This window comes from Pollicipes pollicipes, unplaced genomic scaffold (genome assembly GCF_011947565.3).
Source record: "Pollicipes pollicipes isolate AB1234 unplaced genomic scaffold, Ppol_2.1 Scaffold_6686;HRSCAF=7923_pilon_pilon_pilon, whole genome shotgun sequence".
Lineage (NCBI taxonomy): Eukaryota > Metazoa > Arthropoda > Thecostraca > Pollicipedomorpha > Pollicipedidae > Pollicipes > Pollicipes pollicipes.
This window is the reverse complement of record NW_023596921.1, coordinates 30,991,689-31,002,931: the sequence shown is the minus strand read 5'-3', so window position 1 is coordinate 31,002,931 and position 11,243 is coordinate 30,991,689. Positions and strand designations below refer to the sequence as shown.

General features: G+C 51.4%; 1 pseudogene; it reads right to left on the bottom strand.

Annotated features, from left to right (window-relative positions):
• Positions 1-439: 439 nt before the first annotated feature.
• On the bottom strand, positions 440-616 carry LOC119108748 (uncharacterized; annotated as a pseudogene).
• Positions 617-11,243: the final 10,627 nt, after the last annotated feature.

Here is an 11,243-nt window from a genome sequence, read left to right as displayed (position 1 = left end):
TGATTTTTCGAAATAACACACTCTCATCACAAGACTGGACGACAGCGTACCTTTTGCCGACCAGCCCTGATGTCGTCTTGGCTCGTACTACCAGCTGATGTGTTGGCGTTGCATTGGCCGGCCTTACGACACGCACTGTTGGTGACATCGGATGGATTTGGGCTGATTTTTCGGTGTTTTCGCCCGCCGCCGCGGTGTTCAAAGGCGTTGCTAATCGCCATTTGCCTTTTTGCTGTTTGCTATTGCCGTTCTCCGTCCTTGCGTGGTTTTGCCAAGTGGATGCGTCGTATTTGCATGTCGCCGCAGAAAGCTGCTATCGAGCGAGACATCAGGTCGTGCTGGAGATGATGCGTCTTCGTTGTGCGAGCAACGTTTCATCCGCAGCATGAGCGCAAACACACATTTTAGAGCATGGCGACTTATTGACACCGCTGACAACACAAAATAGGCCGATCCTGGCTGCAGTGCAATACTAGGCCAACCGGCGGCAGGGCAGGAACAAGCTCCAGTAACACCGCCAATGTTCAAAAACCAGTCGTAATATTTTGGTCGCTATGTAGGGGACGTATCAGATGCAACGCTGGTCAGAACATATTTTTTGTTCAGAAAAAGACATGTTTGGTGGTAGGAAAAGGAGAAAGAAAACCGGGGCTGCGACGCCTGGGAGCAGCAAAATAATGCCGCATGACGGCGGGCTGCAGCGGGCACGACGGGCTCTCCTCCGCCAGGACGTCGCGCATCGCCTTGCCGCGATTGGCGCGGTACAGGCGCTGGAGCCGGCTCGCCTCGGCCGGCTCGTACCGGCATGGCAGGTATGTTGTGCGGCGGTCCGGCTGTTCGGCCGGCGGAGGGGCCGGGACGCCGATCGGAGTGGGAGGGGGACCGCCCTCTGGACGTTCCGGCTGGCCGCGGGGAGGGGGAGGGGGCGCCCCACCAGCTGTGCCCGGGCAACCGTTGGGAGGCCAGGATTGGAAATTCCGAAAAAATCCTGGTAGTGGAGTACAAATTTTCCAAAGTGGAGTACGACATTTTTTAAGTGCTGAGTCATTGCACTGTTTTTGTTACGTTTTATGTGTTCGATGGAAGATCGTAAGAGCTACAAGTCAATTGGGAGTGCGTCAATAAAAGTCTGCCAGTGCCACACCGTATTCCCAGTGTGAATACCGAAATATGGAGGATGAGTGACTCAAACTGAACGGTTGTTATGCTTTCAAACAACATTAAAACCACCCACATCACGTTCGTGGGCAATCGACTCTAACCATAATGTATTGGCTATGTATTTACCACGCATCTCAGCATAGCAAGCGCGCTTCACAAAAGCAAGGCAAGCCCACAACGTGCCGACACAAGGATGTCGGCCAGTTCAACACATGTGCACGGAACGCAGACGGCAGCTGGGTCACTGATAGGAACGGGCTCTATGCTTATGTGCAAACACTGCATTACACATTACGTGGGAATAAACAAACACTGCATTGCACATCGCGTGGGCCAGATGTCGAGGGAGGGGGGGGGGGGGGGAAGTGAAGCCGCTTTTCTCTGGATGTTAGTGTGATTCTCGTTATAAATTTTACCACCGCACCACACAGTAGCAGGTGGCCAGAAGTGCCCCTAAACTCCATGTCGCAGATCAAATGAGCACATTTCCTACCTTACGTTAGTCATTTAATGCCACATCACTTCCTGCTAAACCAAAAGTTGCACCACTGTTCTGGCTGCCGGACTGGATATCCAGAGGATTATCCGACCGGGGCGGTGCTAGACAGGATAATCCTTTGGATTCCATGTCGACAGTGCCGTAACTCTCCGCTCAGATGCACTCCATCCGAGCCGTAAAACTCGGGTGGCAGGCGTCGAGAAGCGCCACGGGTAGAAGGACGGCCGGCCACCCACCTCGACACCCAAGCGATATCCTCCTCCGGTTGCCGGGGGCGCGGCCGCCGGGGTCTGCCTGGTGAGGGGCCTCGTCCCTGGCGGCGGCAGCGGAAGACAGTCCGCGATCGATCTTCGCAGACGGTCTTCGATCGCACACTGGGTGGAGCGGCATCCTCCTCCGCATGATGGCCGGCGGCTGGACTTGGACCCCTGCGTTGACACCTGCGACCCGTCGCAACGACTCCGACAGCCTGCGGAAGGGGCTTCGGCCCCAAGGCGGCCCCCCCCCCCCCATCCCGCCTGGAACGGTCCGGAGACCATGCCTGCTGGGCCCGGTCGCGGGACGAAGAGCGTTCCGAGCGGCGGCACCACTGCGGCCTCCAGGAGCCTCGTCCGTCCGGGGGTGGCGAGAGCATTACCCACCGGGCCATCGGCACCAGGCGAGGGACGAGGGTACAGGGGCCGCTGGTATTGTCCCGTTCAGGCTGGCGGCGTTGTCCGGGTGCGGCCCTGCGTGGCCCACGAACAGAGGGCAGGTCGCCGGGGGACGGGGAGGTCGGCCTACTTGGGTGGTTTGTGGGGGATGAGGGGTCCACGACCCTGGAATGAAGCCGTACGAATAAGCGGCAAACCAATAAGTGGCTGCGTCACGCGGTCGGTCGGTTTGGTTGCTCTGTCTCGGCGCAGGTCCGTCCGGGGGGCCACGACCTCGGCACAGCCACCGCCACCGCAGCCCGACCGGCCTGCACCACGCGGCGCGCCGCGGCCCCCGCCCAGCTCAGGACCGCCCGTCACCGGCACGTCGTTCGAGACGGCGAGGCGCCGGGTCACGAACGGCACGCGCGGGCGGGATAGCCCCGGCGGGGGTGGCGAGAGCATTACCCACCAGGCCATCGGCACCAGGCGAGGGACGAGGGTACAGGGGCCGCTGGTATTGTCCCGTTCAGGCTGGCGGCGGTGTCCGGGTGCGGCCCTGCGTGGCCCACGAACAGAGGGCAGGTCGCCGGGGGACGGGGAGGTCGGCCTACTTCGGTGGTTTGTGGGGGATGAGGGGTCCCGGAATCTCCAGAGGTATGCACGGGGTTTGCCCTCCTGGGGGGGGGGGGGGGGGCACGGTGCACCGCGGATGAACACCAACGGTCGTCGCGGCGCTCGCGGCCGGGGGCTGGCTGGCCCCCTCGCCTGCCCGTCAGACGGGCCGGCGCCTGATTTATGGGCGCCTTGGGGAGGGGGCGGGTCGGGTGGCCGGGCCGGGCGTCCCACGCCGCTCCCGTCCGACGGCGCAGCAGCGATCGGATGGCGGCTGGACGTCGGCCGGCTCGGGTCCGGTGTGCCCGGCGCCGGTTGGAGAGTGGGGGCGGGGTGATTGAGGCGTCCGACGATGAATCACAAGGCGAGCCGTCGCCGCGGAGGGGTCGGCGGCGAGCGGCACGTCGCCGCGTCGGGATGCGTTCATGTTGTCCAAGGTACACAATGTCCAGGGGTACAGAATGTCCAATGTACAGAATGTCCAGCGTTCATACTGTCCAGGGTACAGAATGTCCAAAACGAGAAATAACTTCCAAAATGGTTCAGTGTGGAGGTGTTCCTATTGTCCAAGGTACACAATTTCCAAAGTACACAATGTCCAATGTACAGAATGTCAAAGGTACACAATGCCCAAGGTACATAATGTCCAAAGTACAGAATGCCCAATTTTGTTTTTGGGGCGGCCGTCAGGGTATGAATCTTAGCCTTTGTTGACTCAGCGGCGTTCCCGGAAGCCTCCGCCGCGCATATATAGTCAGCCGACAACACTACCACTACTCGGTGTGCGGTCCGCCGTCTGCCGCCGACCGCTGTCGTATGCGGTAGGCAGAATGACGTAGTAAGGCATTTGTCCAATGAGAGAGCGGCCTGGGACGGCGGCGATTGTGAGGGAGCCGTGCGGCGCCTCCCCCGCCCTGACGGATGCTCGGCTTTTACCAGGGCAATACAACACCGGCTACTCCAAAGTTTTGACTAATAGGTATCAGCTGATACTACAAGTATACCAGAATCGGGATTAACACCAGATTTAGGAAGTTGTACTTAAAGTTCGCAGTGCTGTGCTAGCGGCAACTTTGGTTTGTTCGTGGCGATTAAGTGCAATCACATTTCTCAGTCGCAAGACATTTGAATTGCGGTGCGGTATTGGGGATGGTGGTTGGAGGATCAGATTGTGTTAAGTAATTTCAGATGCCTCTGGGCTAATCAGATGTACGTTGTTCTTTGCCAAGTCACATTATGTCTCAGTTTGCATATAATGGCTCATTTGAACATTCTGCAGCAAAACTGATAATGTAGTGATTCAGTTACTGCACAACTTGCCAGTTATGAATGTTGTGGCCTAGGCTACCGGCTATTGAATGCTTGTGGAATTCTGCATGCGAAGTGATTGGCCAAAGTGTGCTCAGGTGTATTTATGTTGGAGCTAAGGGTCTTGTTATTTTTAATACATGAGTATTAAGATTGTTGTCTAATTGGCATTTGCATATTCCACATAACCATTGATAGCCTTTGTCCACAGTGGCATTACCACCCATGAAATGGGCCAACCAGTAACTATGTCAGTTCAGCACAGCTGTGTGATTGCAATAGATGTGCTTATTGAGACATGAAAGGCATTATAATATAATGGAAATGTTAAGTATGGTGCAACATTATGCACATACCTGATATGACATTTCACGAAAGGAGTTATCTGCCTGGACTGTTCAAAAAAAGTCATCTGATGTCGAAAACTCGCTGAGTTTTCCGGCATAACTCAACTTATGTGAAATTATAAGTTATGTTTTTCCAGATCAGAAGAATCAATGTGTGTGGCATATTGGTGGGCTGTGCTGAGGGCGACCCTACCTCACCTCCACCTAATGTGTGTTTCTCATTGTGTCTGGACACCTCATTTTGGTTAAAGGCTATTTAAAGTTGCAGTTTTGTGTCTTTCCTCCAAAAGTCCAGCCAATGTCATCAAATAATGCCAAAAGCAGGTGATCATAATGTGATAGTAATTTTTACCATTTGTGTTGTAGTATCCTGGCAACAATATGAGAAGGGCAAGCCAACATTTGCTAGTGCATTTGAACATTGTTGGAGGAGGCCACCATCACAAAATGCAATTGCTCCATGCAACTGCATGCAGCGTAAACCTGGCATTTAACAATAACCTGTGATTGGTAAATGTATCCAATGCTAGCAGCAAATAGTTGATATATCTAATGGGTGCAATGGTTTGTGTTGTACCTGCAATGTACAGTTAGTCAGCAAGATATCTCATCTTAATGATTTATGCTAAGTCTTGTGCTGAAATAATTAGATCACTTAGGATACAGGGCTATTAGATTCATTTCAACATTATAGAATGGCTGCTTATGCAAGGGAAGTTTTCAGATTTGTGACATTTATATAAGCTGATGTTTTGTGTCAAATATTGCAATATTCTGAATGCTAGTTGTAACCCTATCCTCAGCACTGCATCTGTTACACAACGTGAAATGAGACATCGAAAATGAGTGCCACGGCGCACACTTTTGATCTTGGAAATCGAAAGAGAATTGTTCAAGCTTCATTGACAAGCACTTTTATGCATATATATGTTCAAGACTTAGAAAGCCGTGGGCCTGAAGAAGGTCATTTTAACATGGAACCCTATGGCTGGTCGTGAAATGTGTGCCGTTGCTACCATATTTTATACTAGACTTTGGACCACCCGGCTTTTACCGCCTGGTTTTGATAAGCACCATCTACCGAAGCGCGAGAAACTACAAGTGCTCGGAAAGCCCGGTACGCGGTCCGGTTGTTCATTTCCAGGGTAACAGATATCCTTCCATTCCTTTTCGGCTTTGCGTCACTGCCATTCTTAGGAGAGACCTGAAGCGTCCTGCCCTGCGCCCCCACACTCTCGCTGCGCCTGTGCGAGGGCAGCTGTGGATTGGCTACTTGTCTTCTTTCCTCGCGGCTTGACGATGCTTTCTGGGTCGCAAGGAAAATTTGGGTCTACCGACCAGGATGTCTGATCATACGCGACCCATGTACCAAAATTTCTGCTCCATGCCTACGAGTTGGATCCGGAATTTCGCAAGCTCTCTTCTTAAGCTTTTGCACTGCTTCTGAGTGCCTGGCTAGAGCTGGAAACACTGGGCACGATATACGATAGCTCATAATCCAGAAAATTACAATGTGTGCTGTGCCAACAAGCCCTCCGTAGCATCAAGTGGATAACGCTCGTAGTTGCTGTTTGATTTGCTGGTTTGCTTCGGATTTGCATTATTTGTACGAAAAGAATCTGGAATTTGAATTTTGAGGCACAAATAAAAGAATTTTACGCCAGGTGCCACACTCCCCCCCCCCCCCCCCCGCTAAGATCCGCATCTGTTTTTTAGTCATAGATGGTTCCTGACAAAAAGTTGAGAATCGGCGCAATGTGTGCTCACCGGGCTCCTGACCCTGCTCCACTTGGAAACAATTCTGGCTGTTCGCTACCGATTTACACCTTTGACGCCCCAAGGACAAGCGGTAACCCACATCACAAAGTCAGGCAAAAGAGCATTTGCTTCGTTGTATGTCAAAAACAATCCTATACGTTCGTAGTCCGGACAAATCATATTGATCCGTCTCCTTTGTATGGAGCGCCATCGCCTGCAGACGCCAACGTTGGGGGCCATGGCGCAGCAAGGGTTGTATCCGGACTTCTACAAGGAGCTATGAGCGCTAATCACATTTATTACGCCCTCGCTCCGTACATTCACAATGGCCCCAACATGTTCACCGAGCTGCTGTCTTGTTAACACTTTTCAAAACTTCAGTGAAGTTAGTGGCATTTTTACTCCATGGTATTTTGGGTCTTAAGAATCATGCAGCCTTTTGCATGCAGCATAAATGCTCTGCTCATCTTCTGCTCGGTAAACCGAAATTGCTCCGTGGCTTAGTTATACGTCTTGAGCAAAAATGGGTCCATTTCTTAGCATGACTGTTCTGTTTCTAGTGCATATAATTAATTCAACCACATGCATGCGAAGTGAGAGCTATGTCGTTCAGGAAAAACAACGTAGGTGGGGGCTCGCAAATAGACACTGCAAGCAATTTTGTTTTTTAATGCAAAAATGACATGACATTCAAGACAGATTCATGTTTAGCGAAGGAGCAGTTTTGCCTGATCTTCTCATTTCGCGTAACTACATCCTCGATTGAGCAAGAAGTAACCGGTGACGTGCAGTAGGAAAAGAACCCCGTTACTTTGTGGGCGGCCCCGGCAGCTCCGGGAGCAGCTCTGGTGGCTGGGGCGGCTCCTTGGGCTCCGACGGCTCCGGCGGCCCCAGTAGCTCCAGCGGCCGGGGCGGCTTCGGCGGCTCGGGAAGCTCCGAGGGCACCAGCTGCTTCGACGGGTGGTCCGGTTCCGTGGCCTCCGGCGGCTTGGGCGGCCCCGGCGGCTCTGGGCGGTTCGGGTGCTTGGGCGACTCCGGCAGCTCCTTGGCCTCCGGCGTCTTGGGCGCCTCAGGCGGCTCCAGATGACCCGGGGGCTTGGGCAGCTCCGGCGGCTCCGTGGCCTCCAGCGGCTTGGGCGGCTCCGACGGCTCTGCACGGTCCGGCGGCTCTTTGGGCTCGGGCGGCCTGGGCTTCCTGGGCTGCTCCGGGGGCACCGGGGGCCGCGACAGCTCCAGCGGTCTGAGCGGCTCTGGCGGTTCTGGGTGCTCCGGCGGCTCCGGCTGCCTGGGCCTCTCTGACGGCTCCAGCGGCCTGGACAGGTCCGCGGGCTCCGGCGACTCTGGCGGCCTGGGCAGCTCCGGCGATGCCGGCGGCTCCGGCGGCCGGGAAGGCTCCTCCAGCCATGGTAGCTGCTGCTACAACCTGATTGCAGGCGAGAAGGCAGGCATTACAACCGAAGATAAGCGCTGTAACTAACTGGAAACTCTCACTCTACGATGGGCATGGAGGGCTTCAGAAGCGGATTTTCTGTCGTAACTTGCGAACGGTGGTAACCACGGCTGGTGATATTTGGGGTAGCTGAGTTACTATGCATTTTGACACGTTTTGTACACGGAGGATGTTTCTAGCCGCGCCGACTGATGATCTATGACATGCCTCTCAGGGTCATGTCAGCGACGTTTTCCTTAGCAGTGACAAAAAGTTTAATCCCCCGGGAAATGCATTCCACAGCGAGTTTTGGAGACCTCTTTTTCCCCGGCACAGTACCTGGTCTGAAGTGCATTAGTATCGTTCCGGTGTCTTTAACGTCAGGCCACCCAAGATAAAGCCAGGTCACGACTTGGCGTTTTCGACTGACTGCCTCTTTTAAAGCCGAACCATTTAAAACCCATTGGCATATGCGCTGCAACCTTTGAAGGCTTCTCGAACCATGTCTCCATCATTGATGCAGTGTTTGGCCCTTGATAACGTGGAACGGCCCAATGCAGGTATACCACCCCCCCCCCCCCTTTGACCGGACGTGACACACAAGGAATCACATGTGCCGATATGCACGAAGACATTATTGCCTACAGGGTTTTTCAAGTGGCTATTCAACACCATCTTGTAGCTGGTCGTACTGTGCTTTGTTCCAACATTGTAATATATATATATATATATATATATATATATATATATATATATATATATATATATATATATATATATATATATATATATCTATATCTATATCTATATCTATATCCTATTTATCTCTATATCTATATATCTATATCTATATCATCTCTAATATCTCTCTCTCTCTCTCTCTCTCTCTCTCTCTCTCTCTCTTCTCTCTCTTCTCTCTTCTCTCTCTCTCTCTCTCTCTCTCTCTCTCTCTCTCTCTATTCTCTCTTCTCGTTCTCTCTTCTCTCTTCTCTCTTTCTCCTCTCTTCTCTCTCTCTCTCTCTCTCTCTCTCTCTCTCTCTCTCTCTCTCTCTCTCTCTCTCTCTCTCTTCTCTCTCTCTCTCTCTCTCTCTCTCTCTCTCTCTCTCTCTCTCTCTCTCTCTCTATCTCTCATTCTCTTCTCTCTCCTCTCTCTCTCTCTCTCTCTCTCTCTCTCTCTCTCTCTCTCTCTCTCCTCTCTCTCTCTCTCTCTCTCTCTCGGTCACTGCCCTCTCTCTCTCTCTCTCTCTTCTCTCTCTCTCTCTCTCTCTCTCTCTCTCTCCTCTCTCTCTCTCTCCTCTCTCTCTCTCTCTCTCTCTCTCTCTCTCTCTCTCTCTCTCTCTCTCTCTCTCTCCTCTCTCTCTCTCTCTCTCTCTCTCTCTCTCTCTCTCTCTCTTCTCTCTCTCCTCTCTCTCTCTCTCTCTCTCTCTCTCTCTCTCTCTCTCTCTCTCTCTCTCTCTCTCTCTCTCTCTCTCTCTCTCTCTATATATATATATATATATATGCGTGTGTGTGTGTATGTAGGAAGCAATAATTCGATGCAAGTCACCTGATGGGACTCGTGAAAGGCCACATTTACTATCGTCAGGTCACACATATATGATGAAATTTGGCAAAGACCTCCAATGTCCTTTTTCTGTCGCTGTACCTTGCTTAGTTTTTGAAATATTAAGAAGGGCCTATGAGCTTCCCCTCCCTCCTTCCCATGGTGAAGGTGAGCAAACTCCCGTAGCGTGACGGTTAAACGACTTAAACGTGGTATGGCGTTATTTTGGTATGCAAAGGACAAAGCGCAGGCCGAATAATTGATTTCATGCATCAAGAAGAGGCAGGTATAGACGGAAGCCGAAACCGTGACCTATAATTATGCCACCACCAGTCTCCAAAAAGCGACTGACAGACAGACTTGAGCACCGAGCGTGTACGTTTGGCACTTCCACAAAAGTTAAGTGTGGCACATTTTAATGCCTTGTGTTGGAATCTCTCTATTCACCAAATTTTTAGTCCCTGGGTCCATGCTTCCGTGACATGGACGTCCTCAAGTCAAATCTATTACAAGCATATGCAGGTTACATCTCAGTATTGATCACCTCAGTCTTGGTATGTGAAGGCACCGTCCGTCTTAGAGACGATATTCCCGCGGTTTAAAGCGTGTGACGTCTAAGGCTGCCAATTTCGAGTCCCATAAAAACGCGCTCCAGCGACGAATTTGTAGTAGCATCTGAAAATTTTTCTAGTCAAATAGATTTTGATTTCGAAACGAAGTGATTGGAACCCCGCAAGTTTTCGGCGAGCTGGTGCAAGCTGTTCAGGCAGCTGTATGCGGACACAATGCAGCGTTTTGACCTGAATGTACAATGCTGGTAGGTAGAATGCCGGTGAGAAACCGGACAAAGGTGAAATGAGTTACTGGGGTAGGCGGCGTAAACAGTTACTTTAGGAACGGTTTTCACCTTGGCTCGTACGATGTGATCTCAGAGCTCACAAATCTCGAACATTTTCAGGCTTGAGTCACAGCAAAACCGACGCTGGAGTCACTTGTCGAACTGTATGAGATAGTTGTGACTGTATACCGACGACAGCATCTTCTTACAGGTTGAATAAGGTCCCAACAATCAAATTAGCATCCACAATTACATGGTTGGATATCGTCCTTAGAAAGTCCATAGGATCCCGGTCCAGGACCCAGGAACCCGGAGCCATCTGGGCCGAGTGCATAACAAAAGGGCCCACTCCCCCAAGGAGATATAAGATCTCTGCTTTAGGCCACTTTATTTTGAGAGTGAGGGGGACGCTGATCGTAACTTTCAGTAATGTCGAGATGGTTTTGAAAATGTGTGAAGAACTCCACTTAATCTGTTTCACGAAACAACCGTAAATCCATTGGGATAGCATAGTTACAGACTTGAAATAAACGCTATCATGACACTTAGGGATTTCGCGCCATATCGTTATGTGTCGAAGCTTATGAAGCACTCAAGGCAGTGAGAGATCCTATCCGAAACCATGATTTGAAACGTTGAAATGTGCTTTGCGACCAGTATGCTTAATAGGAAAAGTCAAGCTTTCAAATCTTGCTCATTAAATTTTCACTGCGGCCCAAGTGTTGTTACGCATTCCAATAGGGTTTAGAACACCATTCCTGCAGTGACTGCAAATGTCAGGTCTCCCCAATTTCGCCGCGGCCACTTGTCTACGCTGCTTCATAGTTCTTGTGTTGTCATACTCTGAAGTGACTCTCAAACCCACAATTCGAGAAGCATTGGATATGCTTTCGCCGTAACAGCGGACCATGCTTTACAGTACAGCTGCACGGCATAAGGGAGCACAAGTGACCATAAGTGAGCATAAGATCATGTGTGTATCATATGATCACATGTGTATCATATGGTCATATGTGTATCATATGATCATATGTTTGGACATGATGCACATATGTTTAAGATGCATTAGCCTATGATATCTTGGCGGTCCAAGAGGCGCATGAGGCGCTCTGA